Source organism: Hypanus sabinus, chromosome 10 (genome assembly GCF_030144855.1).
Source record: "Hypanus sabinus isolate sHypSab1 chromosome 10, sHypSab1.hap1, whole genome shotgun sequence".
NCBI classification, from domain to species: domain Eukaryota; kingdom Metazoa; phylum Chordata; class Chondrichthyes; order Myliobatiformes; family Dasyatidae; genus Hypanus; species Hypanus sabinus.
In genome coordinates this window covers 111,219,831-111,236,541 of record NC_082715.1, presented here as the reverse complement: position 1 = coordinate 111,236,541, position 16,711 = coordinate 111,219,831, and the positions used below count along the sequence as shown (strand labels likewise).

The 16,711-nt window shown below is 39.9% G+C and overlaps 1 protein-coding gene across 1 annotated transcript in view; it reads right to left on the bottom strand.

Annotated features, from left to right (window-relative positions):
* The window catches only part of LOC132401348 (dynein axonemal heavy chain 8-like), an 895,336-nt gene that overhangs the window by 521,041 nt on the left and 357,584 nt on the right, over positions 1 to 16,711 (bottom strand). The gene's annotated exons all lie outside the window — the stretch shown is intronic.

Genomic DNA, 16,711 nt, shown 5'->3' with positions numbered 1-16,711 from the left:
GAAGCTGCTTAAAAAGCTGAGACTCATAGTATTACAGCAAAGATTTTAGCATGGAAAAAGCAGTAGCTGATTGGCAGGAGGCAAAGACTGGGAATAAAGGGGGGCTTTTCTGGTTAGCTGCTGGTGATTAGTGGTGTTCCACAGGGGTCTGTATTGGGAACGATTCTTTTTACATTATATGTCAATGATTTAGATGATGGAATTGATGGCTTTGGTGCAAAGTTTACAGATGATATGAAGATGGGTGGAGGGGCAGGTAGTTTTGAGGAAGTGGAGAGGCTACAGAAGGACAGACAGATTTGGAAAATGGGCAAAGAAATGGTCAGGAATTGTATGATTATGCACTTTGGTAGAAGAAATGAAAGGGTTAACTATTTTCTAATTGGAGAGAAAATACACAAAACTGAGGCATAAAGAGACTTGGGAGTCCTTGTGCAAGATTCCATGAAGGTTAATTTGCAGGTAGAGTCGATGGTGAGGAAGGCAAATGCAATGCTAGCATTCATTTCAAGAGGACTCGAATATAAAAGCAAGGATGTAATGTTGAGACTTTATAAATCACTGGAGAGTCATCACTTGGAGTATTGTGAGCAGTTTTGGATGTCTTGTCTTAGAAAGGATGTGCTGAAAATGGAGAGGGTGATTCCAGGATTGAATGGCTTGTCACATGAAGGGTGTTTGATGGCTCTGGACCTGTATTCAGAAGAATGAGGGTGACCTCATCGAAGCCTATCGAATGGTGAAAGGCCTTGATAGAGTGCATGTGGAGAGCATGTTTCCTATGATAAGATAGTCTAAGACCAGAGGACACATTCTCAGAACAGAGGGACATACTTTTAGAACAGAGATAAGGAAAAATTTCTTTAGCCAGTGAGTGGTGAATCTGTGGAATTCTTTGCTATAGGCAGCTGTGGAGGCCAACTCTTTATATGTATTAAGGCGGGGATTGATAGATTCTTGTTTGGTCAAGGCATGAAGGGATATGGGGAGAAGGCAAGAGACTGGGGCTGAGAGGAAAATTGGATCAGCCATGATGAAATGGCAGAGCAGACACGATAGGACAAATGGCCTAATTTGCTCCTATATTGTATAGTCTTGTGGCTGAAGTGAAGTGGGTGGGAAAGTTAAAGGGTTGGAGAGGAAACTAATGGAAAAGAGTGGACAATTGGAGAAAAGGAAGGAGGAGGGGACCTGGGGAGAAGTGATAGGCAGGTGAGAAGAGAAAAAAGGCTAGAGTGGGGAATAAAAGAAAAGGGGAGGAGGAGGGAAAATACACTTTTAGCAGAAAGAGAAATTGATATTCATACTATCGGGTTGAAGCCTACACAGACAGAATATAAGGAGTTGCTCCTTCACCTGTTTGTTTGGTATCATCAAATGCCCTGGTCATGCTCGCTGACATGACAACACATGATTTGGGGTATTGCCTTTAAATGTACTATACAGGGAAAGCACAATTTCAGCAGCTAGTGGAATGAAGCGGTGATAGAAATTCACCAAACCTAAAAACTCTTGTAGATTTTTTTAGCGTGAGGTAGCAGGAAATTCATAATAATGGCTACTTTTGGTGGAATAGGTTTTGCATCTTCTGCGGAAATACGAAACTCAACGGTTGACAACCCAACCTGGCATTTAGCAGAGTTAATTATCAACCTGTGTTGGTTTAAGTATTCGAAAAGTGTATGGAGATGAGACACATGTTCAGAATTGCATGCGCTGGTGACAAGTTTGTCATCCAGGTAAACAAAAGAGGGGTGGGAAGTAAAGATATGTTTAGTAGTAGGATCCCTTTGGAGATGGCATAAGTTGTGGAGGATGATATGTTGGATATGGAGGCTCATAGAGCAGTAAGGACAAGAGAAACTCTATCATTGTTAAAGCTGGCGGGAAGATGTTCGGGAAATGGAGGAGATGCAGGTGAAAGCAGCTTCAATAGTGGAGGAAGGGAAACCCCATTTTTTTGAAGGAGGAAGACATCTGATGCCCTGGAAAGGAAGGCCGCATTCTGGGAACAGATGCTGTGCAGGCGAAGGAATTGATAGCATTTTACCTCCAATCACTAAAGATCTGTTAATCATTACTCTTTGCTTCTTCCCACTTGGCCAGTTTTCACTTCCATATTCAGTTCAAATGATTTGGATTCAAGGGGATTTTATTTTCCTGATCAATCTATTACATAGCATTTTGTCAAATGCCTTGTTAAAATCAACATAGCCTTTGAAATATGTCACTTCATCAATCTTCAAAAAAGTTCAATTATGGTTCAATGCTACCTTTCATTAATAAATCCATGGTAACAATTCTTGATTAACCGCACCATATTAAGTGTTGATTCAAGTAACTTGGGCATCACAATTGTTAGAATAAAGGTATCATAGTTATTTACTCAGACTGTCCCAATCTTTTCTTTAAATAGGAACATCGCATTGTACCAGAAATCTGCTAGATCAATGTCCAGAGCCAGACCCCAGGAAGAAAGAATTGTGGTATTTTTGTGCCTTTGTTATTCTATCTCACTGCAGTTCCCTTTTAAGGACACTTTGCATAGTTTCCCTAAAGTGGCACAGTATACAGTTCTGAACATTCCTAATTCTCAGTGTGGCAATAAAGGAAGCAGACAATGTTTCATCTGAGAAATGGATCTGCATAACTACTGTAAATATAAGGAATAAAAATGCCAGATTTTACAGCAGTAATAAAACTGGGTATCCTCCTCAAAGTCATTTTCCTGCCTTCTCCCTGTAACCTTTAATATCCTTACTAATCAAGAACCTAGCAACTTCCACTTTAAATATACACAATGACTTGGCTTTCACAGCTGTCCATTACACTGAATTCCAGAGATCTACCACCCTCTGGCTAACAAAATTCCTCCTCATCCGTGTTCTAAAACAATGAGCTAGTATTCTGAGCTGTGCCCTCTGGTGCTAGACTCCCCCACTGAAGGAAACATCCTTTCCACATCCAATCTAAGTAGCCCTTTCAATAGGCAACCAGTTTCAATGAGATCCCACCTCATTGTTCAAATAATTTTTAAAAAGAGTGAAAATAATTAATTTAATGTGAGTATCATTTCATATTGACAAAAAAGGGATATTACTTTAAAATATGCGAATATGTTCAGTTGTAAATGCTGAGAATCTGTGGCAAGGTATTCTTTTATAGCATTGAGCACTGAATCTGCCATTGCCATCCAATCTTCAGTACGTGATTGAATGCCTGGGAAGGGGCAGTACATGCTTGAGTCATTCACCATAAAGTGACTGATGCACAAACATTACATTATTTATGTTTCATTTATCTCCCCTTTTCAGGGGTACTACAAAATTTGAGACACCGTTGAGATCGTGTGTGCAGGTGGACCATCTCCTTCCCAGATTGAGTTCATCCAAGCTGCTCCCAGCTTTTTCTTAATCGCCTAGAGCAACTGAGTGAAGCAGTTGATTAAGGTAGAGTAAGTGAATCTGAGAGGTAATGGAGCAGTGCATGCACTTGAGGCACAGTGAATACTAAAGGCTGTAGAATCCAGTCAACAGCAGATAATCTTACAGCCACCACAATAACTCACACCATTGCCAAGGGGAAGAGAAAATAGATGTGCTCAGGAATCTCCAAGAAGAAATAAGTGAGAAAGTGTGTGAATTACATAGTCAAGCTGGCAGAATTCAGTAGCTTCCTTCAGCTCTCAGGAGAGGACGTGGTTAAGAAAACACGTTTGTCTCTTGTATCCCTAATAAGTGACCATCTGGAAAGAGAGGAGCTGGGAAATCTGGAGGACAGTGACTTGTCTGAACTTCTGCAGGTTAGAGACAAGTTAAATGAGTTAGTGGCTGCTACAACTGCTGCGACCGATGAAACAGAGGAAGAAAACAGGGAAATTGCAGTAACCCGCAGGTCAATACAAAGGTCAGCTCCTAACAGGATGAACTTGAACAATCCGCAGCTGTTAGTTCAGTGGGAAATTGTTCCACCAGAATGGTGCAAAGACTTTAAAATATCTGGTCAGGTTGGTGAACTCAGTCAGCAAACAAGTTGTTATTTTCTAGCCTTGTTTGCAGATAGAAAGCACCTGAAAAAGTGGCTATACAGAGGACCATAGCAGTGATCACAGCAATTATGCCTAGGCTCCAATTGAGCAGCTATCCTGAGGGTGAATCAGACTTGAACTTATCTACCCTTAGACAGATCCTTTGCTCACATTATCAGGAACAAGGGGCAACTAAACTGTATAAGCAGCTGACAGCAGACTTAATGCAGTACAGGGATGCCATAAAGTTTCGTAATAAGTGTTCTGGATCTGAAGCAGAAGGTACAATTTGCCTCACAAGAAGTGGAGCCTGATCTGAAATATGATCCAGTCTTAGAGTAGAGTACGTTCTTACAAACTGTACTCACTGGTTTACAAAGTGATTGTATCGAAAATGACCTCCAAACATTCCTTTTAGATCCCAAAACCTCAGATGAGATACTCTTAGAGAAGCTGAACATTGCGTGTGCAAATGGAGCAGAGAAAAAGAACAAACGGAAGCCAACTGGGTCAGCCTGCACTGCTACTGTTATCTCTGCAGTCAGAGGAACATACTGTTGAGTATAAATGTCAGAAAGAAAGGACACATATAGACCTAATGTCCCAGTTGAAGACACTTAGTGAAGACATTGCATAGGTCAAAGAGCAACTTCAACAGCCTATACCTGTGTGTCACAATGCTTTTCAGTTTCAAATAAAAAATAGGAGGTGAGAGCAACTCCTTCTCAGCCGCAGGACTTAGCACACAGTTATCAGCAACTGCCAGAGTGGGGTACAAAATGGGCTGAGCAGTCCAGGAGGCACAACATTGTCAGGTCTAAACAAAAGCACCACTGAAAAAAGCAAACACAGTAAATTGAACTGGCCCTGCCTCAATCATACTCAGATCTACAACAACAACATTTTCCCCCCATTTCAGCAGCATGTAACAGTATCATATGCATTGCTGTCTGAAGCTCAGCAGCCATGTCAAGTAGCTCCACAGAATTATTTATTATTACACAGCAGCATGGAGTTGCACAACAGTTTCAATATGTCCATATCCTGTTTCGTTCACCACAAACTAGAAAGTATTTCCACTGTCAGAAGAGAGGGTATGAGGAATGTTGCACCCACTGTTAGAACTATGGTAGCAGCGAGCACTACTTAGTGGGATGTAAGACAGTCATCCACCAGTGCTTTAGTTTCCTTGTGCCAAGTCAATCAACATTCATCTGTAAATTCACTGATAGGCAGACAGTGCCTTGTAGATTGCTACTTACAGAGACGTCAAAGTGAAGTGATATATGACACAGGTTCATAGGTGTGCATCATAGATAAGCAGTGGAAAACTAGGCGCTTAACTGGAGTTAAACTGAGAGATGTTTCGGAGGCAGTAGAATTACCCGAGGCATTACATCTTGTTGCAGGATGGATTGAGATCACTTTCAAATTAGCTGTGCCTGGTGCAAAAGAATTGATCATACCAGTTCTGGATCTGAAAGGCAGGCCTCTACCTCATCCAATCATTGGATTCAATGTGATTTAACAGTTTATAAAGGAGAGTGATGGAAGAATGCTTAAAGACAGGAAGGGAAGATTTTTGTATGAAACAGTAAAAGATGCATTCCCTAGTCTTAAGAGAAGCAAAATCAAGGTCTTTATCAATCTGATTAGCATTGAGAATCCCTGTGAGTATTGAGTAAAGATAACAAAGGAGAAAGTTAACATACTAGAACAAACAACAATACAAATTCAATGCTAAGGAGTTTTCATTTGTGAGAGAAGACAAAATAATGCTCTTTTGAACCAGAAGTGAACCCGCAGTGGACAGAAGGCATAGAACGACGTGAAACATTCCTAGCACTTCAGAGAGGTGCACATCCATACGTTGTTATTGATAAGGATAAGGGTGAACTCAACTCTGATTTATGGGATCCCCCAGTCGATGTGAACCACCTAGTTAACACAATAGCAGCAGATCGTGAAGCAGATGCTATGAGAAGAATATCCCTCCTTTTCAAAATCAAACATTGACATTGCATGTATCAAAGACTTGCAGCTGAGCATCTCTCTCAAAGATGATGAACTCGTTGCTTGCTCTTATATTTCAGTTCCAAATGCTCTCTACAACAAAATGAAGGTTTACATGGATGACCTAAATGTCCATGGGTGAATTGTGAAATCTAACTCGCCCTATCGTGTGTGTCAGAAAGAAAGATAGAAGCCTTCATCTCTGTATTGACTATAGGGACCTGAACAAACACAACTGATGCTACCTGAGAAGTTCAAGTGTACAGTACTGAAAGAGCTACATGATAAAATAGGCACCAAGGCATTGATCGCACATCAGCTCATGTAAGAGAGAGATTTTTTGGCCTCACATGTAGAAGAACATTGAGCACCATGTGCTAAGAGTCTGTACCCATCTCAAGCAAAAGAAGCTGTATCAGGAAACCAGGTCACCTCTCAAGAGCATCAAGACAATTCAGCCATTTGAACGTGTCAGTTGACATTCTTCACCTAGACAAGTGCAAGGGTGGATACAAGTACATTTTGGTGATTATTAGCCATTTTACAAGACTTGCACAGGCATACGCCACAACCTGGAAATCAGGAAAAACTGTCGCTGGCCATCTTTTTAATGACTTTGCCCTGAAGTCTGGGTTCCCACCACAAATATACCATGACCAAGGGGCTGAATTTGAGAACCAACTCTTCACACAACTGAGAAAACACAGTGGCATGGCAGAATCAACAGCTACACCGTACCACCCCCCAGGGAAATGGACAAGTTGAGAGGTTCAACTGGACCCTTCTACAAATGTTGAAAACTCTTAACAGAAAGACAAAAAGAAAATTGGAAAAAGCAATTGAATAAAATGGTCTATGCTTACAACTGTAAAGGTTGGAAGTAACAGTATCTCTGTTCTGCTTTCTCTACAGTGGATCGCCAAGGTTGCCCATAGATATATTCTTTGGCCTGAACAATGACAGAAACCTGCAACCCACAGTGAATACTTGGAAAGATTCAAGCAGCCCATTAGATTGCCAAGAATAATATGCAAAAGGTCTCAGGGAGAAATAGAGAAATTATGACAGCAGAGTGAGATTTACAGAATTACAAACTGAGAATTTGTGTTATAGTGAATAATCTGACACCCTGCAGAGGTCCAGGAAAGCTTTGAAACTAATGGGAGGACTGCATCCATATCGTTGTATGAAAAGTTGGGGAGGATGTGCCAATCTATGAAGTAAAACCTGAATAAGGAAAGGGAAGATCCAAAGTACTACATCACAATCTTCTCTTGTCATGTGAACACTGCCGTTGAATGCTGAGCCACAAATGGATACTACAACAAAGCAGGGATGTCTGCCAAAATAGAGCACCAGGACTCGTCCACTTGAAGAAAGGAAAGAGAATGAACCAACCAGCGACAATGAGGATGGATATTACTACCAAGTCCAACATCTCCAAACTCATGGTAGCAAGGACAGCAATAGTTTTGAAGTGGAGCCCATACAGCCTGCTGAGTGGCAAATGAGGACTGAGGATTCACAAAAGTTCCAGCAGCAAATGCCTGAAAAGGCACTGGTGTTGATCTTTCCTGCATGTAAACCAGTACCATTCCCTGTATCTTCATCTGTACCAAGTAACCTAGATGACTTAACATTTGCAAATCATTACCAATCCCTGTATGTTCATCTAAACCAAGTGAACCAAGTGAATTTCTTGCAAGTGAACTGAAACCAGTTCCTGATATTTACTCCTTTAAATGATGAGCCAGACAACCAGGTAGAGCAAAGAAAAAAGAGTTCAAAGTTTCTTCACAAAGAAAACCACCAAAACACTTTACATATGCTAATGTTGGGACTCTCATATGTCACAATATACAGAATGTAGATTGCATCAGTATCAGGCCTTGACTTATAATTGTGTAACGTTAATGTGCTTCAGGGAGTGCAAAGTGCAGAATCAAATATCGCTGTGATGATTGTACGCTCTAGTATCAATTGTTTCGTGACATTAAAATAAAGTAAAGTAATGACTTCATGGCCACCTGTGCCTCAAGTTCCTACATCAACTACCACATGCCTACTAGAAACCAAAGTAATGTTTCATACAAGAAAATAAATGATTGCAAGTCTAACACTGAGAGGAGATGTTGGGAGAACATCTACTTTTGAGGGGGATTGTATGACAAGGTTGATACCTGTTCAATTTAGTTGTAAATGTTCAAATATTTTTTAAAAAGTGTCAAAATATTTAATGTGAATATCATTTCATGTTGAGAAAAAAGGGATATTGCATGGTTTTCATGCAGATGTGTTTAGTTGAAAATTCTGAGAATCTGTGTGCAACGTATTCTTTTACAGCATGATGCACTGAATCTGCCATTGAATTGTAAGGGCTTGCATTCAATCTTCAGCTCACAATTGATTGCTCATGCCTGCCAGAATGCCTGGGTGCAGGCAGTACACATTTGACTCATTCACCATAAGGTGACCAACGTCACTATGTGTTTATGTTTCATTTGTTTCCCCTTTTCTGGGGTACTACATATAGTCCCAGAGCCATCTAATAATCCTCATAAGTTAACCCATCATTCTTGTGAACTTTCTCTAGACCAGGAATTCCTAAATGCCTCAGTTAACAGTAAGGGTCTATGGCATAACAAAGGTTGGAAAACACTGCTCTAGATGCCAGCACATCCATTTTTAGATAAGGGGCAGGACTAAGGCAATTATGGATGCAGAATTAAAAAAGGGTAGCAAATACAATACTCAAAGTGTTATAACTCATTGCACAGAGTATAAGAAATAAGGTGGATGATCTTATTAAGCTATTACAGATGATCAAGTATGATGTTGTGGCCATCCCTGAATTGTGGCTGAAGGATAGTTGTAGTTGAGAGCTGAAAGTCCAACGTTACATATTGTATTGGAGGGATAGGAAGGTAGGCAGAGGGGGTGGCATGGCTCTGCTGGTAAAGAATGGCATCAAATCAGTAGAAAGATGTGACACAGGATCAGAAGAATGTTAAATCCTTGTGGGTTGAGTTAAGAAACTGCAATGGTAAAAGGACCCTAATGGCAGTTATATACAGGCCTCCCAACAGTAGCTGGGATGTGGACCACAGATTACAATGGGAGACAGAAAAAGTGTATCAAAAGAGCAATGTTGTGATAGTTATGGCAGATTTCAACATGCTGATCAATTGGGAAAATCAGGTTGGTAATGGATCTCAAGAGAGTGAGTTTGTTAAAAACCTATGAGATGGCTTTTTAGAGCAGTTTGTTGTTGAGCCCACTAGGGGATCTCTATACTGGATTGGGTGCTATGTAATGAACTGGCCGTGATTAGGGAACTTGAGGTAAAGCCCTTAGGAGACAGTGATCACAATATGATTGAGTTCAACTTGAAATATGATAGTGAAGAAGTAAAGCCTGGCGTAGCAGTACTTCAGTGGAGTAAAGGAAATTACAGTGGTATGAGAGAGGAGTTGGCCAAAGTAAATTGGAAGTAGATGCTGGCATGGATGACAGCAGAGCAGCAATGAGGTGAGTTTCTGGGAAGAATGAAAAAGATGCAGGAGAGTTGTATTCCAAAAATGAAGAAACACTCAATGGCAAAATAGTACAAACACAGCTGACAAGGGAAGTCAAAGCTATTGTAAAAGCAAAAGAGAGGGCATACATACAAGGTGCCACACATAAGGCTGTTTACCAAGTTAAAAGCCCATAGTATTACAGGAAAGTTACTGGCAATGATTAGAGCTTTGGCTGATTGGTAGGAGCCGGTGAGTGGGAATAAAGGGATCCAGTTCTGGTTGGCTGCCATTGACTAGTGGTGTTCCGCTGGGGTTGGTGTTGGGATCACTTCTTTTTCTGCTGTATATCAATAATTTAGATGATGGAATAGATGGCTTTGTTGCCAAGTTTGCAGATGATACGAAGATTGGTGGAGGGGGCAGGGAGTGTTGAGGAAAAAGGTAGGCTGCAGAAGGACTTACACAGATTAGGAGAATGGGCAAGAAGGTGGCAAATGAAATACAATGTTGGAAAATGCAAGGCCATGCACTTTGATAGAAGAAATAAATGGGCTGACTATTTTCTAAATGAGGGAGAAGATCCAAAAATCTGAGATGTAAAGAGACTTGGGAGTCCTTGTGTAGAACACTCTAAAGGTTAACATGCAGGCAGAGTCAGTGATGAGGAAAGCAAATGCAATGTTAGCATTTATTTCAAATGGTCTAGAATACAAGAGCAGGGATGTAATGTTGAGGCTTCATAATGCACTGATGAGGCTTCGCCTTGAGTATTGTGAACGGTGCTGGGCTTCTCATCTAAAAAAAGATGTCCTTGCATTGGAGAAGGTTCAGAGGATGTTCACACGGATGATTCTGAGAATGAAAGTATTATCATATGAGGAACATTTGATAACTCTGGGTCTGTACTCACTGGAATTTAGAAGGATGAGGGGTGTCTTCATTGAGACATTTTGAATGTTAAAAGGCCTAGACAGAGTAGATGTGGAAAGGATGTTTCTCATGGTGGGGGAGTCAAGAACAACAGGGACAGTCTCAGGATAGAGGGATATCCATTTAAAACAGAGATACAGAGATGTTTCTTTAGCCAGAGGGTGGTAAATTTGTGGAATTTATTATTGCAGGTAGTTATGGAGGCCAGGTCGATGGTTTTATTTAAGGCAGAGTTTGACAGATTCTTGATTGGATACTGCATCAAAAGTATGGGGAGAAGGCCGTGGAGCGGGGCTGAGGAGGGAAAAAAAAGGATCCACCATGATTGAATGGTGGAACAGACTCAATAGGTCAAATGGCCTAATTCTTGCCCTATGTCTTATGGTCTTATGACCCAAAACTGCTCACCATATTCCTTGTTTGGTTTGAATGATGCCTTACTAAACCTTTGCTCTATATTCTTGCTTTTATATTCTCTCAAAATGAATGTTAGTATTGCATTTGTCTTCCTTACTACTGACTCAACTTTCAAGTCAACCTTCATGAAATCTTGCTTTAGGACTTTGCACTTCTGACTTCTAGATTCCCTTACCATTTGGAAAATAGCCTGCACCTTTATTTCTTCTACCAAAGTACGCGGCCATACACTTCCCCACACTGCAATCCATCTGCCACTTCTTTGCCCATTTTCCTAATCTGTCCAAGTCATTCTACAGACTTTCCATTTCCGCAACATGACCTTCCCCTCTAGCTATCTTTGTATCATTTGCAAAATTGGCCACAAAGCTATCAATACAATCATCCAGATTATCAACATATAACATGTAAAGAAGTGGTCCCAACACAGACCCATGCAGACCACCTCTAGTCACCAGCAGCCAACTAAAACAAGCCCCATTTATTCCCACTTTTTACCTCCTGCCAGTCAGCCTATCTTCTATCCATGTAAGTATCTTTCCTCTCTGTAATACCATGGACTCGTATTTCATTAAGCAGCCTCATATGCAGCATCTTGTCAAAGGCATTCTGAAAATTCAAGTTAGCAACATCCACTCTGTTTATCCTGCCTGTTATTTCATCAAAGAATTCCAAGATTTATCCTTAAGGAAACCATGCTGACTTTGGCTTATTTTAGCACGTGCATCAAAGTATCCCAAAACCTCATCCTTAATAATGGACCCCCATTTTCACAGCCAATCAAGTAAGACTAATTCACCTATAATTTCTTGTCTTTTGCCTCCATCCCTTCTTAAAGAATGGAGTGATATTTGCAGTATTCCACTTCTTCAGAACTAATTCAGAATCAAGTGATTTTATGCTGTCTTTAACTTCCTTTGTCAGCCATGGTTGCCCCATCCTCCCTTTAGAATACATTTTTTCCTTTGGAAAAAAAATCTATCCTGCACTTTCTGAAAGGCTCCCAGATACTTCAATCATTAATACTCTGCTGTCCTCCCTGCTAATGTCCTCTTCCAATCAAATTTGGCCAGCTCTTCTCACGCGCCTCTACAATTCCCCTTACTCCACTGTAATACTGATACATCTAATTTTACCTAGTCTCTCTCAAACTGCAGGGTGAATTCTATCATATTATATCTATTATATTCATATAATCACCATTATATATTATATAATATATCATATTATATTCTATTATATCATAAAATCATGCAAAACATGCCATTCTTCAAACAACCTTAAAACATTGTCCATTATAATTGAATTTTAAATGCAAAATGTCAAGATTACAGACTCTGGCATGTTATAAGCTAAATATTCCTAACCTTTCTGTATACATCAGCCATTTCTTCCTCGGATTTAACCTAATAAACATTTTCTGCATTCGCTCCAATGCAAGCATATCTGCCCATATTTATGGAGATTAAACCTCAACTGTACTCCAGATGCAGTTTTACAACTAACCTGTAAAGATGCCTCCAAACTCCCCTACGTTTCCATTTATTATCCCAACTTTCATAATTACTGGGCATGCACTCAGTGGCTGCTCTATGTACATTTCTACACCTGTTCAATAATGCAAACATCTAATCAGCCATTCATGTGCAGCAACTCAATGCATAAAAGCATGCAGACATGGTCAAGAGATTCATTGTTGTTCAGACCAAATATCAGAATGAGGAAAAAATGTAATCTAATTGACTTTGACCGTGAGATAATTGTGAGTGCCAGACTGAGTGGTTTGAGTATCTCAGAAACTGCTGATCTCCTGGGATTTTCCACACACACAGTCTTTAAAGATTAGAGAATGGTGCAAAAAAAAACAAAAATAAAGCAGCCAGTGAGCAGCAGTTCTGAGGGCAAAACACCTTATTAATGAGAGAGGTAGAGGAGAATGGCCAACTGGTTTAAGTTGACAGGAAGGTGACAGTAACTGAAATAAGCACATGTTACAACAGTGGTGTGCAGAAGAGCATCTCTGAATGCACATGTTGAACCTTGAAGTGGATGGGCTACAGCAGCAGAAGATCATGAACATACACTCAGTGGTCACTTTATTAGGTACAGAAGGTGCTTATACAACAAGTGGAAAGAAATAGCTGATGGGTAGCACAATAAATAAGAACTAAATTAAATTGTGAGAGATGGCCTCAGAAGAAGTGGGTGGAGGTTGAAAAACGAAAAGGGAAGAAAAATAATGGTGGAGTAAGGCCTAGATTGAGAGCATGTTTCCAATGTTGAGGGAGTCTCGGACCAGAGATCTGAGTCTAGGACTCAGTATACAAGGATGTGTCTTTAGTACAGAGATGAGAGGGAATTTCTGTAGACAGTGAATGGTGAATCTGTGAAATTTACTGATACAACTGCAGAGGCATTCATTGGATATATTTAAAGCAGAGTTTGATAGATTCTTTATGAGCAAGACTGTCAAAGGTTAGGGGAAGAAGACAGGAGAATGAGGTTGAGAGGCATAATAATTCAGCCATGATCAAACGTCAGAGCAGACTCAGACCAAATGCCTGAATTCTGCTCCTATACCTCATGATTTTAAGGACTATTGAGACACCATAGGGAATAGTGCTGGGGCTACATCTATGATTGACATTGCTGAGCTGTAGGAAGGAGCAAGAAAGCTTACAGGGGACACAAAAATGGGTGAGAAGGCAAATTGTGAGGAGGATACAGACAGTTTGCAGAGATATTGATTAGTTAACTAATTGGGTAAAAATGTGATGAATGGAAATTGTTAAACAGCTGATTTTGGAAGTGAGAACAAAATAACAATAGAATTTGGAGTTGTCTCTGTACATAAGTACAGTAAGTATTAAGAAAGGTTAATAGAGTGTTTGCCCTTAGTTTAAGAAGGCTAAAGTGTAGAAGTCTTTATGCAAGGCACTAAGCAGATCTATCTAGAGTACTGTAAAAACTGTTACTGTTTCCACAAGTAGAAATATTATTTAATTGCAGGCATTCCAGAGATATCCACTGGGATGATCCCAGATATGAGGGATTGTCCTAAAGAGAAAGGATGAGTTGTAGGAAGGAGCAGAAAGGTTATGTCTCTACTCATTGGAGTTTAGATGAATAAACGATAGTTTAATCATCAGGAGAGGTTAGGTAGCGTAGAGGTTGAAAGCATGTTTCCTCTCACGGGAGAGATAAAGACCGAAGAGAATCTCGGAAGGTCTCAGAATAATGGAATGCATATTTAAGAATAACTAATGAAGAATTTCATTCTCTCAAGGTTAAAGTCATAGAGTTATAGCATGAAAACAGAACTTTTGTCCCTGCTGACCAAATTGTTTACCTAAGTTAGTCCCATTGGCCTGTGTTTTTCCCATATCCCTCTAAATCTTTTCTAATACTGTATCTGTCTAAGCATGTTGTAAATATCACAGCTGCACCTATCTTTACAGCTTCCTCTGGCAGATATTCCATATGCAGGTGAAATCTGTCCTCAGCTTAAACCTACACACTCCAGTTTAAACACACCACCAATGATGAGGGCATGGAGTGGAACTTGTTCTTCATGGAGCCAAAGGACCAACATGGAATTGATCAAAGAAGCTAAAGCCTCTTTTATTATGTTTGTCACATTTAATATTTCTAACACTTATTCCTTTAAAACAGTATAGTCATAGATAGTTATAGAGTTGTACAGCATAGAAACGTGGCCTTCAGCACAACTAGTTCATCTAAATGAGTCCCATTTGCCTGCATTTGGCCCACATCCTTCTGAAACTTTCCTATTCTTGCAGCTGTCAGAGCATCTTTTAAATATTTAATGCACCTGCCTCAGCCACTTCTTGTGGCAGCTCATTTCATATACTGATAACCTCCTCAGTAAAAAATGGTGCCCCTGTTTCCTTTTAAACCTTTGATCTCACCTTAAACCTCTGCCCTCTGGTTCTTAATTCTCCAATACTGGGAAAAAGACTGTGCATAATTTTATACACCTCCATTAGATTACAACTCATTCTCCTAACTTCCATTTGTTATTCTTCAACTTTCTCGGTTACTTCTAATTTGTGACACACAATCTACCATAGAAAAATATGTGCTGACTATCCCAAATCAATCCCTGTCTTTCCAAAAGCTTGTAAACCTTGTCCTGCAGGATCCACTCCAGTAACATACCTACCACTGATGTTAGGCTTACTGGTCTATATTTTCCAGTAGAGTCCTTTGCAGACTTCCTTAACGTCAGCACAATCACCCCTTATCGATAGAAACAGCTGCAAAATATTTAAGTATATCAACATTTTCTGCTTCCACACATGATTACCCTTACACTATCCTCTTGCTCTCTATGTATTTTCTTAAGCTTTTTTGGATTTCATTTGTTTTTTTTTTATTCCTCCCTTTGCTTTCCTACTTTCCTATTAGTGTTATACAAGATTCATTAGAGGATTGAAAGGAAACATGGCAGAAAGCTGTTAACTTCAGTGGAGAATCTAAAATCAGGGAGCACAATCTTTGTATAGGGGTGTCAGCAATTTATGGCAGAGATGAAGAGAAATGTATGGAGAGGGTTCTAAGCCAATGGAAATCTTCTTTTCAATGCATTCTGAAGGCTTAGTTACAGACTACAATCAAGACCAATCAGCAGGCAAATGTGAATCTAGCAAACAATTGATGAAGTAAGGTCAGTCAGGGTACTCTATTTCTTAAATGCTTTATATTTCAAAATATCACAACCAAACTAGCAGAAGACATTATGGAGTGATATTACATGATTCATGCTATTTCCTGATCAGGAATAGTCAGCATGGTTTTGTGCATGGGAGGTCATGTCTGATTATTCTTTTAGAGTTTTTCAAAGAGGTAACTAAAGAGAAATGAACGTAGAGTAGTGAATATTGTCTATATGGATTTTAGTAAAAATCTTTGACAACGTCCCACATGGAAATCAGTTAGATTGCATGTAATTTGGGGGAGCTAATGAGGTGGATTCTGAATTGGCTTGATATTAGGAAACAGAGTGATTACTGAAAGTCAGTTCTGTGATTAGTGGGAGTGGGGTGTCCCAGGGGTCAGTGTGAAGACCACTATTATTCATGTAAATGATTTGGTTATGAATGTACATAGTATGTTTGCCAATTATACTGAATTGGGAGCTCTTGTTGATAGTGAAGCAGGCTGCATTGAGTTTCAAAGATCTTGAACAGTTTAGGGAGATGGGCTGAGGAATGGAAAATGCATTTCAGCTCAGATAAGTGTAAGATGATGCATATGGTACAGTCAACCTAGAATAAAACTTTTACCGTGAATAGCAGGGCACTGATGAGTGCTGTGGAAAAAAGGTCCTGGCAGCACAAGTCTGCTGAAGGTGACCACACAAGTAAACAGGATAGTAAAGAAGGCTGGCCTTCAAAAGTCAGTGCATTGAGTTTAGGAGTAGGGATATTATGTTGCAGTTATACAAGTCATTGGTGAGGTCATAATTGGAACTTAAAGTACAATTTTGATCACGCTATTACAGGACATAGTCACACTGAAGAGACTGACAAAAAGATTTATGAAGATGTTGCCTGAGTTACAGAGTAAAGTTGTCTACAATGGATCTTTATTCTCTGGAGTGCAGGAGAATGACCTTAGAGAAGTTCATAGAATCATGAGGTATATGGATAAGGTGGACAGTCACAGTCTTTCCCCCCCAGAGTTCGGAAGTCCAAATCTAAGAGAGCACAGCTACAAAAGGGCAGAGATTTTAAAAAGACCTTAAGAGGTAACTTTACACAGAGGGTAGTGAGTACCCTGAATG